Source organism: Saccostrea echinata, unplaced genomic scaffold, assembly GCF_033153115.1.
Source record: "Saccostrea echinata isolate AGI-Se365-2 ecotype Australia unplaced genomic scaffold, CSIRO_AGI_Sech_v1 ptg000030l, whole genome shotgun sequence".
Lineage (NCBI taxonomy): Eukaryota > Metazoa > Mollusca > Bivalvia > Ostreida > Ostreidae > Saccostrea > Saccostrea echinata.
Window position 1 is genome coordinate 35,332,517 of NW_026889779.1, and position 16,879 is coordinate 35,349,395.

A 16,879-nucleotide genomic window follows, 5' to 3' on the forward strand; every position below is an offset into this window, starting at 1 on the left:
TCGCGGGAATGGGGCACCATCGAAAATTGGGCCTAAATTAGGTAAAATAATATAATATTTGTTTTAAATTTTAGAAGTCTTATATATTGTTTTCCCCCAAATTCGCAGCATTTCTTTCAAATCTGCTATAAAAGATTATCGGAAACGTGGATTGTTAGCTACTTTAGGGAACGATGTGCGTCATGTATCTTCAGTAATTTCGAAAAAAGTATGAAAATATCAACCTCTTCTTGCCCTGGCTCCTACCGCCACCATCGTTCCTGGTGGCAGCATACGTGGCTCATCCACCAGCCTGACATCCTAAGATCCACTTCCTGATCCATACCTATACCATCCACGCATTCCATTGTCCCATTCTACCGTCAAGATGCCTGAGAATAATTCAGTCTTATCCATAAAATATCTCGGTTCAAACCTTGAAGGATCAGGTGATTAAATTATATCCAATACTTGAAACTCTCTCCTAAAGTATTTTAACAGGTGCGTTTACCAGGAGCTTAGCTCAAAGAAATATATTTTTTTATTTATTAACAAAAATTCATTCGTGAGTGGCAAATTGTTTTTAGCTCTACTGGTCGAAGAGACCAGAAGAGCTTATGCAATAGTAAGATGTCCGTCCGTCTGTAAATAATTTCAAAATGTCACTCCTCCTACAGTTCTGGTCTGATTTCAATATAACTTGGCACACAAGTAGACTACAATAAGATACATAATTCCGTATATCAATTTTTGATTTCGATGAACAGTGTTGCTCTAGTTACTAAAAATAAAAATTTCTGTGAAATACTTTCAAAATGCTACTCCACCTAAAGTTTTGGTCTGATTTCAATAAAACTTAGCACACAACTAAACTACACTAAGATACATATTTCTGTATATCGGATTTTGATTTCGATGTACGTTGTTGCCATGGTTACTAAAAATAGAAAATTCTGTAAAATACTTTCAAAGTGCCACTCCTCCAACAGTTTGGTCTTATTCAATATAATTTTGCACACAAGTAGACTACACAAAGATACATAGTTCTGTTTATTGGAATTTGATTTCGATGAACGGTGCTGCCATGGTTACTAAAAGTAGAAATTTCTGTAAGATTTCATTATAACTTAGCACACAAGTAGATTACACAAAGATACATTATTCTGTTTATCGGTTTTTTATTTAGATGAGCGGTGATGCCTTGTTTTATAAAATAGAAACTTCTGTGAAATACTTGTAAATTGCTACTTCTCCTACAGTTTTGGTCTGACTGCAAAAAATCCACAAAAAGAAACTAAACCAAGAATCATTATTCTATTTATTATATTTATTGCTGTTGCATACTTTCAACTTCAAGTGCTACTTTTCTCTTCCTTTGTTTTATGTACAAACCAGTAGAGCTACAGTCTCATCAGAGACTTCTGGTTAAAGCTGTTACAGAATTGTCACCTGGTGATTTGTAGGCTACAACAGTTCCAGGTAAATCATCTTTCTGGTTCCCCCACCTCCAGCCCGGGCCAAGTCTCACCCAAGAACCAATCAGAGACATGTCCTTTGCCTGTATAGAGATGTTATTCTTAAATCCTCTTGACACACCACCTTGTGTCTTTTGCTAAATAAATGTTAATAAAAGAAGATACCCAAGACTTTAACGTCCACCTGAGTTGACCCTTTTGTACTTAAAATTTTTTTTTGCACCCTAGCCTTCGGGGGCATAACTTTAACAATTATGAATCTGTAATTACTTGGCATGCATGCTTGCATATTATGAGTAATTATTGCACTGGTGTTTTGGAGAAGTGGATTTTGGCAGAATAATTCCTGTTTTGTTCATTTGAGTATTTCATCCCTATCATAGAGAGTTTGACAAAATTTTAATCAGAACTATCAGGAAAAAATATAACATATTGTGGTTTTGTTGTTCTTTAAAGAATTTTTAACGCTTGCCTTTTACATATTAACGTGTAAAACATTAATTCCCTGTCGTAGTCCAACCTTACCCCTTGGGGCCCATGATTTCATGAAATTTGAATTTGCATTGGCTGAGAGTTCTGTAAAATCAGGAAAAATATTTTCCTGGGGTCAAATTTAATGTGGTCTGAGGAAAACTACGGGTTCATGGGGATTTGACTTCATTGACGAAGAATTGTTAAGTAATTGTGTATATGACATTTTGCATTTCATGGGTAACATGAATTCGTGGGTATCTTCAACCTCAAAAACAACGAAAATGAAACCTTACAAAAATTTGTGATTTCACAGTACTTGCATATGAATATTACTATTCATGGCTCTGCTTTGAACAAACGTGAATCTAAACTTACTGTACACTTGCATATAAATTTGACTATTCACGCCCTGCTTTTTTTACGATGAAGACTTTTATGGTTTTTACTAAGCTAGAACTGATGTCTTCACCTTTCATTGACACGGTGTAAATATTGGTCAATCCACATATCCTCGAATTATGTTTTATGTTAAAGGAAGGATTATTAATGAACAGAAATGTCCATGATCATTTTGTTTAAACCATCGACAGTAGGGTAATGACTTTTTCGAGATACTCAAACTGTCTATTTAAGGAAGACTCAAATTATACTTTAAGGTGAAGGCAAGCAATGTAGTATATATATATATATATATATATATATATATATATATATATATATATATATATATATATATATATATATATATATATATATGTAGTGTCCCAGAAAAACACGAACATTTTCAATATTTTCTGTTTCACTAATATCATAAAGTTAAAAATTGGTATGCACCATAATCACCATTTTTTTTTACATAAATCACAGAAATTTCAATAAAATATCTGTATGAATAGACCATCACGGTAGCTCATTCGGTAGAGCGCTCGCTCTGTGATCGGGAGGTCGTGAGTTTGAGACCCCGGTTCGACTGACCATGACCGAAGTCGGAAAAAATAGGTAGCAACTGTTCCTTCGCCACGCGTTCGGCACTTTGAAGTGAAAGTTGCAGGTCCCTCGGATGAGACCTTAAAAACCGAGGCCCTGTGTCACGACAGGCGTTGGCACGATAAAGATCCCTCATTGCTCAATGGCTCTGAGTGCCGAATAAAGGTCTAAATTTGAAGCTCTTCACTGGTATATGGTGACGTCTCTATATGAGTGAAACATTATCGAATGAGACGTAAAACAACATACAATCAATCTCTATAAATGGCATTTTTTAAATCTTTGATCAACAAATCATTCAAAATAGCTGTCTGCGCAACACCGACGACGTCAAAACATAGCTCGTAAAGTTTTTGAATTTGTTCAGGAAACGCGCATCTTTAAAAATTTGTTCGAAGCATGAATTTGATACTGTATTTGATGTTTTTTAGTTATCAAGTTTTCCATTTCACACATGCTACAGTTAAGAATACATCAAGGAATTAATTCTTTTAATAAACAATTTCCCAATCATAAATCAAACTGCTCGCATAGTTAACGGCGGTCTCCACGTATGACGTCAAGCTCTAGACTTTTCAGTTGTCATTTTTTAGGTCTACCATACGCTCTTTTAACCTCTTTCACTATGCATAAACCAGTGATCGATTTGTGTCGTTCCCTGGTTCCCAGCTCTTTTCCCGCACGAACAGGGGTCATACCTCGCTCCATACAGTTCTGAGTGATAATTTGGTGCGCCGCATTATCGCCCGACGTCGCCGTTTTTGATAATATCTAACTTATAGTGTTCCTGCGGATAACGTCATATATTTTTATTAATAATGTCAGTGTATTGCTTTTTTTTTTTTAACACGAATACTCTAGATCATACAGTTTCTAAGAATATAATTTTGGTCACATTATATTTCCGTAAAGCCTGAAAACAAAGAAGATATCGCTGTCAATACAATTTTTGAAAGTCAAGATATTGCCTTGCGCTGACCACCCATGTTCAACACATTTTAAATGTTGTTTCTAAATGCATATAACATTAAAAACTTAAATTATTTAGCCAATATGATGAAAATATCATTTCCTAACATTGTGCCAAAAATGAATAATTTTGGCTAGGTAGTTTATGAAATATTTAAAAAGTTCGCGTTTTTCTGGGACAACACTTATACACTAGACAAAATTGCTAACTCACCACCAAAGAAAATTTATATTTTACTTTTCAAAACTTGTTAATAATGTATTTGATATGTAATTATATTACTTAAATAAAAAATGAGGCATTTTTAAATGTCTTTACTGATAGATAACTACAATGTTTACTGAAGCGTAACCATTTCATAGAAAAAATTAAAATCGTGTCCATACTTTTTTGGAAGAATAAATTTTTATTTTTTCTTTGTGTTTGTGTTCTATACATTTGTACTGATTAAAAACTCAGAAAAAAAGTTACACCGTGTGCGGCGTTTGATCTTAGAAGAGCGTGCTAAAGCAGACAGTATGGTGGCTGCAGGGGGTTTCTATGAAGAAATTTGTAAAAAAAAAAAAAAAAAAAAAAAAAAAAAAAAAAAAAAAAAACAATTAAAAAATTGTGAATTCCTTTAATGAGAAATTGTTGCAAATAGATTAACAAACATAAAAATGTTTACTATAGATAGCCACGGCATTAAGTAAGTAGCACACGATAATTTGAAAATTGTACCACAAAATTGGGTCAACCGGAAGTTGGGTGGATTTGGTATAGAGACCAAGGCACTGGATGACTACTAAGCGATATGATAGTCAATAACTGTATGATATTTGATTTTTAACTTGGAGACTGCTTCTGTGGCAACCTCACGGACGGACCACCTTTGGTGATCACCAACTTCATATCTGGGCAAAAACGGTGCGCAGTGCACGTTGGAAAATTGGTTTTCGGGTAAGGTCATTTAAGGGTCTTGTCATGATACCAAGACATTTGTCAATCCCACTGTTTTGGAAAAGATGGTATATTACATATACTATTACCGATCCGGTAAATTTTCGATTCACAAAGAAGAATAACAAGTGGTGCGTTAGCAATTTTGTCTAGTATGTGTATATATATATATATATATATATATATATATATATATATATATATATATATATATATATATATATATATATATATATAGTTATATTGTTATATAGTTATTATATAGTTATACACACCGAATAGAGATTCATAGGCGTCTTTCTCCTTGACTTTGCACCTTAAAGATTAATAGCATAATTTACTCAGAGCACTTACAATATTAAGGGGAAACACCGTGATTGTCAATGGCCATGGATTGTACATGTACCAGAAATATTTTGGTATATACACATCAACTGTTGTTCAAACTGAACAACATTGAATCAAGAGAGGAAAATGATAAATATTGGATGTTTTTATTTTTCAGTATTCTTACCTGTTTGCCTTACTAGATTTACGATTGGCACAAGTATCATCCCAAGTAACTCTTCGATGTCATTTTTCTCAAAACTGTTCCGTTGATATATTGGAGAGGTGACCTCTGGTAGTATTGGAACATTCATCATTATTTTAATGGCCTCAACTCTTTCGTTTTGTGTCAAAAGGAATTCTGCTGGTTTTGTGGTTGATCTTATTGATTCATTTTCCTTAAGAACAATCTGTATTTTCGAAATGAAATCTTGTATTTTTTTCTCTCTTGATTTTGTAATTCCCGCATCAAGGATGCTTCAATATCTGATAATATTTGATTTTTCTCCTCAAGTATGACATCAACAAGATATTTGATATCTTGTCCAGCTGAATTCAAAAGTGATCGTATTTTAGAAATCTCCTCTTTGCATTTTCTTTTATCGTTTTCGATTTGGGTTGCTAATTCTGAACCTTCCTTGAAGCTTTCTTCTTTTAAACAACGAAGAAAAAAATTGCAATTCTGACATCTTGAAATTGAAAACCTTTTCGGTATCAATTAATCTATGGCCAATATGGAACTCTTGCACGCACTTTATGCATACAGGTCTCTGGCAAGGCTCACAGCAGATATCGTATATTTTGTCAGGATGAGCTTGACACTGCTCCTGTGCTGGCGTTTCCTTCTTCTGATTGTACTGGACAACATCATGGTTGCTGGTTTTTCTTTTCTTTTCTGGTGTCGATCTCTACAGTCTTGACAGAGGTTAATCTGACAGGTGTTGCAATGAAACTGGGCATTGGAGTCACAGGTCTTGCATTCAACATAATGCTGTGCAAACCCAGTATCCATAATTTTCCTACAAAAAAATTACTCTGGGTGATGTATGAAATATAAAACAAACAGGGTATTCATTTTTTTTTCTGCAACCATTCATCATCGTACAATTATATAAAACAAGCGGAGTATTCATTTTTTTCTGTAACCATTCATCACCGTATGTACAATTATATAAAACAAACGGGGTAATCATTTTTTTTCTGCAACCATTCATCATCGTACAATTATATAAAACAAACGGGGTATTCATTTTTTTCTGCAACCATTCATCACCGCATGTACAATTACAGAAAGACATTGTGTGTTTTTATATGTCTTATTATTCAATATTGATATAAAATGGGTAAAAGTACGTTAAATATATTTATTATACATGTACTATCGATCCGTTTGTTACATTGAGGAAAGAGCCTCAAAACAATTGACCATTGATACTTCTTAAATGAATAGAGTGTACTGCAACAACACTTGATATTGTTTATTAATCTCAAGCAGATGGGTGTGCATTGAGCGAAACTCATCTCTACACAAGTAGATTGTTTGATGTGTAACTGTAACTATTTACTGTGACAAATAGTACACCATGTATTTTCAAATGGTCATGTTGGAGTGACACAAATGGCTGCTCATATTATTTGCAGCCTGTTAGATTTTTTAGGGCGGGGGGGGGGGGGGGGGCACGATCATTATCAAACAACAGCAATTCCATGACCAAATAAAAAAATCATTTGGCAGTATTATTGAGGAGACACAACCATACATTAGCACTGACTTTTCATCGTATAGTATAGATGATTAATGATTTTTTTGTATGGTATATACAGGCAAAATTATTGGATGGAGCATGATCCATTCCCACGTGCTCCTGGGTCCTACGGGCCTGTTGTTCGTTGTACATGTATTTTTTTTTAAGAATGATAAACAATGCCTAATGAAAACATTAAATACTAATTTTATGCTTATTATTAGACTGGCAAAACTTTTGCAATCATTTGTCATCGTATTGAGACATGACACTTAGAATACTAATGCATGCTAGAAACTTCGTCTGCGACATTTTTTTAATGCACAAGTGTATGAAAACATTTCCTGTACACTTATTTGTGTTTAAGAGTTTATAATAAAGCATACTTGCAGATGTTAAAAAAAGAGTAATTATCTTACTTGTTCTGAAAACGCGACATGTTTCTATTTTGAGAGAGAGTAAATTATAAGTTTTATATAACCACTAGTTCATGTACTTTTTTCAAATATTTATTTTTACTTTACATTTTAATTACCAATAATAGCGAACGATCCCCGTGAGCCTCTTTGTTTTGACTGGCATTTATCTATGGTGAATTACCCAGTTTTTCTTTAATATACAATATTTAATTTGTTAAATATTTTCTATTATTTTCAAATGAAGCAGTATTTAATAAATAAATGTACAATTTACGAAATTATTTATGGGAAAGCCCGATATAAATTAAAACCTTTGGAATCTTATCTTCTGCGTGAAGATTTGATAAGCATCGATCGTAGAAGAAATGTCTTGCCGGTTATACATAGGAGGGTGGCTGATGTTGCCTTATTCTGAATTAATAAATCATTTTAGCGTTTAATTTACATCTAGGCAAACATTATTTTATTTTCTTAAATTAAATCTAATTCAAAATTATTTTGAAATAATTCATAATATTGAATTAGTTTTTCTTTTGTCTGTTTTAACATCCACTGGGTGGTTGCGTTGAAGATTATCATATCGCCACGTTTTATGTCTATGAGCACCATTTATGGATTACTTTTTTATTTTTTTTTTAAACAATAAAATGCTTTCTTTGTTTGTTAGTACGGGAATTAATGTCGCAGCTGTTGCAGAAAAAATACATAACCCGCGTAAGCGGGTTATGTAATTTTTCTCTGCAATAGCTGAGACGTTAATTCCGGTACTAACAACCAAAGAAAGACATTTTATTGGTTTATATTTATATCTGTCTAAATAATCATTAAAAGTAGGATTAAAAAGATTAATTATTGTATTATTGATATGTATGTCATAGTACGTTTCATTGATGGAACAGCCACTGATCAAGAAATCCGTACAGGTGATATGCCTAGTGTTGTTCATGAACTGATAAACGGCAATGGTTTTCTTTAGAAATAGAGGAGAAAATATTCAGTGGATGTAAATATACATGAATATAGCGTTTACTGTACAAGAAACCGCCCATATTCTTGTACATGTATATTTATTCATGTGAATAAATGAAGATTAACTTTTAGGTTTTTGTTCCCCAGTTAAACACTGGAAGATAATGTTTAAAATTGTGTTATTTTAACATTGTTATAGTTGTAATTTGTAAACCATGCATCTGAATTATTTTTATTTTGAAGTTTATACGAGACAGAGAATGGGAGTGACAAAAATTTTAATGAACATTTTAAAAGCTAAAATTGACTCCTTCTATTGAATAATGAAAAACATTTGGTCTTTATAGTTTCAATTTCCTTCAAGAATGTTACAAGCATTGATACGTTTGACTCTCTACAAATTACTGAAGTCATAATTACCTTATAAATCGAGCCTTATGTTCATTTGTAGAATGTTGATTTCCGTATGATCGAAAGGCATATAACTCAGCTAAATCAATGTTACTTCCATTGTATTATCGGAGGTGGATCTTACCTTTTTCATTGTGTTCTCTCTTGAATACGTATAGTCACCGATTTCACCAGTATGATTTGCCATGATCTTTCATATAACCTTTAGATAAGGTAATTTCGGGTTAGAGAAAAGATTTTGAAGTGTGAATGCAGTCAGTTGCAAATTGATTACCGAGTCCCTAGATTAGTTCTACTAATCAATTTATATAAAATTGACAATTTACTTCGAATTTATATTGGACCCCCCCCCCCCAAAAAAAAAAGAAGAAAGAATGTGCAGAATTTGCAACAGTAGCAACTGAGTTATTTATGAACCACAATTTTAGGAATTTTGTCCTGAGAAATTTCATCTATCAGGAATACTTTATTGATATGAAATGGGATTTATTTTCAGAGACCTAATAAATCATTAATTATTAAACAAATTAATTTCTTCTAAAACTGCACAATTATACCCTATTCACCATATGAAATATCTAATGAGCATTTGAAGTTCGTATGTCAAATGTATGTAAATCTTAAAATAAAAATGTTAACGTTGCTCTTAACAGAACGATATATAAAAAAGAAAAATGATCGACATATTATCAATCAATAATTACTAGTATTACATGTACTTAATTCCATTAATTTGTCGACTCGATATATCCCAGTGAGCTTGAAATAAAAACAATACCACTGAGTCTGATGCATCTGTTTCATATTTGCATATTTTATTAGAAAAAAAATTAATGGTAACTTAACAACAAAGCTTTATGATGAACGTGATGACTTCAATTTTTTCAATCGTCAACTTCCCTTACTTATGTTGGAATATACACTTATCACCTATATATTGGGTTTTCGTTACCCAGTTGATTCGGTACACGAGCAAGCTCTAGGTATGAACAATTTCTAAAAGGAGGCAAGCTATTGATAAACAAGTTGATGAAACAAGGATGACAATTTGCGAGTTTTATGGTCGATACAATGATCTTGTCAGCAAATACAACCCATCATTAAGTCCAATGCTGACTGACGCTTTTCATACTAATTGTTAGGTCATAATTTACACACTGAATTGTCTACGGATTTTTCCTCCTCCTCCCCCCCCCCCCCATCATGACAAGGAGCATACGGCGGGTGTGACCTGTTCACTCCTCCATGGCTCCTGATCCAACATTTGATGTTTCTGGAGGTCCGTGTTTGCTCTGCTCCCGATATATTTTGTTTAAATGGAATCTGAGCTTGAATACTGTTTATTATCTCAATATTTAATTTCAACCACCGAACATGTTTCTCTGCTGGTGTAAAGTCTGTCCCCGAGGACACTTGTCGTTTGGTACTTATTCATTCATGAAAAGTACAAAACATAACGGAAAGATTCTGGCAGACGCCTCGTCCAGTACAAAAATGCCTCACCATTTTGAGTCTATAAGAGACACAGACTCTAAAATTGCAATCGGAGTCCCTCGGATTATCCTCAGGGATATTAAACATATGTCATATGTGCAATCCTGAGATTCCCAGATTTGGTAAAGAACAATCAGTTCATAAAAAATTGAAGGACTGTAAAGTTTCTATTAGAGATATATTTGAAGATTCCTTTTCCGATCCCAAGTGTTTAATTTCAAAATGTTCTGTCAAAAACTTTAAAACCCGTGATATGTTCATTACTAGCTCTTCGTTTATTCGTATTTTCATAGACAGAGTTTCTATACCAAAACTTTGGAATATCTGAATTGTAAATCTTTTAATGTTGTCTACCGAATAGATTGTACCCTTTGTGGCTTATTTATGTTGGTGAAACCAAGGGTTTACTTAATAAAAGAATATCGGGGCATAGATTTTAAATTAAAACGGGGGCCAGCAGCTTCTATACAAGTTATAATTGACCTGATCACTCTGTTTTGTAAATGAAATTAGAATTGTAGAAAAGATCTACAATCATACTAATAGCCCGTCACTGAGTGTACCTTTCTATAGATAGCGAGAAGAATACTGGATTAGAAAACGTCCATATGGGACTTTTTTTACAATACACAGAGACGTAAGCGTAGTCATGGACATCGGTCTTATGATATTATACGCGATGTATCCTTTGATTCACTACTACTTTTTGTAAATAAACAGTTTGGCCTCCATCACATTTTATCAAGCATTTTACCAAACTTTAATCTGTCCTTTTGAAAGTTTTGAATAGTCCATTTGTAAAAGTCAAGGAAAGTGATTCTTCAACACCAGAATACAGGCTCGGATCTGTGATTATGGATACTGCAAATGGACCTTTGCGAGAAGCGCTGACTTTTACAATCGACGGCTTACTTTTACGCTAAGACAATGTACGGAGGTTCTTTTGCGATATAAATATTTAGATGAACAATTACTTAAAAGGTAATAATGGACCGTTTCAAAGCATATATTACGTTGTCTAGGAAGGGAACTGCAACCAACCTATTCTCAACCCACTCCCTTTCCACCCTGACCAACTCTTGCCAAGTTTTCCTTCCGTAACATTTTTTTCTTCCTTATTTGATTCCTTCAGCATATGAGATTAAAAGGAGATACTACTCCTCACGGAAAACGTTTCTTAAAGGGGGAGTTTCGATAAGGCCGTTTTTCGGCCCCTCACGAAATTTTATGAAATTTTAATATTTTGTAGAAAAACTCCTTATCTTCCTAAAAATATGAAAATAATTTATGTAACGCATTTTCCGGTCACGTGATAATTGAAAATTCAAGTATACCCCCTTTCGTATATTTTTGGAGTAGACATTTTTATAGGGAGAAAGTAGATTTTTTTAACCGTCAAAATCGTAAATGAAGTAGGATAAATATTAATAAAGGCATAAATTAACCAATTTCAACAATTTTTTTTTACGGAAAACGGTAATTCTCTTATGCGAATGTTTTCTAAGGTGCGATATTTTTCTGGTGTGTTAAATGTTACTTTTCTTTAAAGGAGGATGAATTTAACTTATAAAACGTAAACATATATAGAAAGTTTTAACATCATAATTAATCGACAGCTTATACATAAACTTTATAATCAATATTTAACATTTTCCCATACAAAAAATGCAAATGAAAAGATATGTAGACATGAGATAGGTAAATGTAAACAAGTCATAAACATGTATATGCAATACATTTTCATCAATGAGGCTATACAACCACATGTTTTATAAAAATATACCTTAATATCAGAAAATTGAAATTAAATAAAATGTTTTGAAAAAAAAAAAGATTAAACAATAAATGCAACTTTATATACATACACGAATAAAGTTTATTTAAAAGCATCATATTGCTCCGTAAGCCGGTACATTCTAGGTGCAAGGTAAGAAAATATTTTATCTGGCGGCCGCCACATAATTATTCGGCGGCCTCTAGAAAAATATATCTGGCGGGTGCCAAATAGTTTTCCTATAACTAGCTAGATAACTAGAAGCCGACAAATAAGTTTCTTGTGGTGTAGACATGTAATCTAATAAAACATAAATTTAAAGTTATGAGGTGAATACCTTATCAAGTGAAATTTTGTGTAAAGTGTAGATTTGATCTTTGCTAATAAGGCATGAAACTCCCAGATTTGACTACAAACAGAAGTTGTGGATGTCGTTAAAGGTAGAGATTTTAAGCACCGCCTTCAAAAATACCTGGTCTGTGTACCTCTGTCAATCAAGTACATTAAGGTACATCACTGGTTGCTACAACTTGATTGGCAAAAACACTACAATTTTATCTGGCGGTCGCCAGATATTTCAATGGCAGGCGCTAGAAACTTATCTGGCGGCCGCCAGATAATACATTTTTTTACCAAGCACCTACCGACTTCAGTATATTGCAATGTATTTGATAATATGAATAATAGTAATTACAGTCAAAAATATTTTATCATTATACGTAATATGTGAATAGCCAAATGATGGAAAAATCTATAATACATAGAGTGTTTCCTTTTCATTATGAAACCCAGAAGTATTTGCCCACACAGAACAGAATATATGTTTTCAGCATAGCTGAGAAAATCAGCCAGGACTAATTTCCTCTCGCTTCCAAACTCTCCATAGATAATTAAGTTGCTTCACCAACTCTAGTCACTTCTAGTGAGCATTTAGAGAGTTTTAGAATTCATTATTTATGATTTGCCAGACCAAAGCGCAGTTCAAAATACATGTGTAAACGCCAAAGATATGTGTTTAATCTTTAATCAGGCAGACATATGCGCCTAGACATCCAGACTTAAAGGTATCACACCGGTAATTGACCAATCAAACTGAACTTAGTCAATTGTAGTTCCATACATAATAAAGAAATATTTTTTTTATTGTGAGAAATTTTATATTTTCCCTTATTCTATTTTTACATTTTTGGTATCTGTGCTTAGGATATTTTATGTACTTTGTAAAATATTAAAGGTTTTTGACAGGAACTATTTCTTTCAGGGCATAGGAGGCCACTTCCTGGGGTGCACACAGGATGTTTATAAACACATTGAATACACGTGGTTTTGAGGGTATTCCTGTTTGCGGATGGAAAAAATCAGAAAATGCCGTGTAGGTACCCTATTTTTTGGTGTCAGCTGATGTGACTGGTAACGTTTAACACTTCCTGCTAAATATTTTTTCATGAATTCGAATACCTGATTTTTAATGATTTTTTATTCTATATAGAATTACATAGTGAAAACAATTACCGGTGTGATACCTTGAAGGTGATTGTGTAAAATCATCTACCCCCATATTAAAGGCAGTTTTAATTTTATGAAGGCGTATTTCAACAAAATATGTCATTTTATGAACTTTCTGTGTGAAAGCACACATTTTTAAATTTAGAAGCAGGGTTGACATTATTTTATACAGATTTCTATGTAAAATACTAATAATATGTCATGTTTCACCCTCAAAATTCCAAATTATGACTTTCAAAGTAGGATTATGCATCTGACATGTAGAAAGAAGTTAGAAAATGTTGGTTTTTTATTTTAGATGACTTTAAACTCTGTGCACCACCTGACCACAGTCAATTATAGTGTATTCAGACTTTGCCGTGAAAGCACTTTAGGCTGATTTTTTCAAGAAAAGACTAATTCTGGGTTTGCGAATGAGTTTTCAACAAAAGCGACAACTGCGATAAAATGTGAAGAAGTAAAACATGTTTTTAAAAAGTGTTAAATTTTACAGAGACTGGGTTTACTTTCATTTTATTCACCTTAAGTGATTCATTTATTACTGGAGTGGAGGAATAGAAATAATGAAATGAGTTAAATTTGTCTAATAAAAGTAATGTACAAACAAAATTTATGAAGAATTTGTCAAAAATAAGAAGCTTATGACCAAAAATGCATAAATACTGTCAGGGCATGAGAGTGAATACTTATTCTGAGTCCCAACCATGCATCACACATATAGTACAGAATGTCACTTAGCACCATGGTATGCCTGTTATGGTTCTCTAGACTTTTTCCATGCTTTCGCAGCTGACATTCAAGATTTTTCAGTTTGCCGGAGAATGTTTTTTGTCATTTTACCACTTTTATGTAGGTGTTGACCCTCTCTTTTAAATTAAGTCTCGGTCAGGATGTTTATTTTAGCATGATTTGTTAAGCACAGTAATGTACTGAAATATTAATAAATTACAAATTAAAGTGATGAAGAAATTTGACATATTTACACAATCAAAATATCAGAATAACCATAATTCAGCTAATAAAGTGCCCTGTTCTTCTTTTGTCACTTCCTATATATTTTTTCAGCAGTTTTTGTACACCCACCCACCTCCAAGAATCATGGAGGATGGCCTGATATTAGTTTCTTTGTTGCATTTATTCACATTTAAAAGTGTTAAGACCCATAAAAATGTTTAAGATTTATATTTTTAAATTTAAATGTTGAATTTTTATGTAAATTTGGTGAAACAAAAAGCTGTAATCTTGAATTAATCATGCAAATTCATCAAACACCTTTGAAATTCCTGAGTAATTCAATGAAAAGAGGATAATTATGCATGTTCAATTGGAATTTCATGGCTAATTTGTGTCTGCAGAGAAAGCCAGTTACATAAATCACAACAATAAATTACATCTGAATTGTTTTCTCCATTTTCTTATCATCAAAGCAAGTTTAATGGAGTGTCAGAGCTGTCCAGAACCTCCCCAGATGCTGATATCATTTGGACTGCCCTGTGTTACAACACAGCTTTTAGATAAACTTCTGCATAGCAGGTTGTAGACAAGTACCTAGGCTTTATTTGGAACATAAATTGACCAGATGCAGATTTTATTATCAGCCTAATATTTAACAATTTCTGTAAATTCTGTCATTCTTAGGAGGGGTAAAATGCAATTTTGTTATGTAATAATTGCATAATGGTCTCAGACTTGTGAATTATTTTTTGTTTGTTGTGAAGAACAGTGCATATACTCTCCACGGATACAAAATTGGTTGCCAGGCTTAGTCTATTAAGGATGAAATTCTGCTTCAAAATATGCACAAAAAACTTCTGTCAGAGTGCTCAGTGTGTATTCTTGACTGCTCTGGAGTAAGGGAGATAAATGCATCATATCTCCAGCAATAATGGGAATTAGATCCCCAGACTTCAGGATGTTAGTGACAGTTATTTAAGAAATCTCAGGTGCAAAAATGAAAAAAAATCTGACAACTTCAAAGGTCCTTCAAGGTATCACACCGGTAATTGACCAATCAAACTGAACTTAGTCAATTGTAGTTCCATACATAATAAAGAAATATTTTTTTTATTGTGAGAAATTTTATATTTTCCCTTATTCTATTTTTACATTTTTGGTATCTGTGCTTAGGATATTTTATGTACTTTGTAAAATATTAAAGGTTTTTGACAGGAACTATTTCTTTCAGGGCATAGGAGGCCACTTCCTGGGGTGCACACAGGATGTTTATAAACACATTGAATACACGTGGTTTTGAGGGTATTCCTGTTTGCGGATGGAAAAAATCAGAAAATGCCGTGTAGGTACCCTATTTTTTGGTGTCAGCTGATGTGACTGGTAACGTTTAACACTTCCTGCTAAATATTTTTTCATGAATTCGAATACCTGATTTTTAATGATTTTTTATTCTATATAGAATTACATAGTGAAAACAATTACCGGTGTGATACCTTAAAACAATCCACGTTCGCTATATCAACCACACGGAAATATATGGGCGCTTCTCTAGCAAGTTGGAGCGTGGATTTCTATTTACAAGAAAATACATATTTGTTCAGTCAGTCGGAAAATGGAAGAAAGATCCAGCGTCTGAACCATGTCTGGTAGTGAGCAATCCTAGATGCATCATCAGTGCAAGTTTGGTCACGATAGAGCTTATAGTTACTTAAGAACGATACCCGCTTCAAAATCTTTAACCTGCTCACTCATTAAGGAAATGTAGGTCATATCCAGCATCTGAAGCAATCTAGTAGTGTGCATCCGTAGATGCATTCTGAAGCAAGTCTGGTCAACAAGTGCTTACAGCTGCTCTGCTCCGAAAACTTAAACCTGCTTTTAAAACATTTACCTGGACATTCTTTGGCTAAAAATTCAGCATCTGAAACCTGATTGGTGACAAGGAAACACGCTGGATCAGGTGACTCTGATTAATATAGGGCATAGATAAACTTGAAAAAAAATCTGCTTCAAAAACTTTAACCTGGAATACGGATGCCGCCGGTATTACAAAAGCTCCCCCAACTTCGAGGAGGTGAGCTAAAAATGTGACGTTAACGTTATACGTTGGCGACCAAAAAGTATTGAAATGAAGATAGGATAGAATAATGTTTTCTACTGTTAAAAAAATCGAGAATCTTCTTTGATTTAAAAAAATATGCTTCTTTTGGCTTGGTATTTTAATACACAGTCAGATCAAGAAACAAGGAGCTTCTAATTTTAGATATGCAAATTTTATGCAATTTTCAATTTTTGGATATGAAGTGCACACGCGACACTCATCATATTTCAAGAAATTAGTGTGCAGAGTATATCTAATTACTGAACAAATTTACGCCTGTGTCCCTCATGCACTTCATATTCTAAACATTGATTTATAAATGTCACCCTCTTATATTTTCCCATAAGCCTAATGT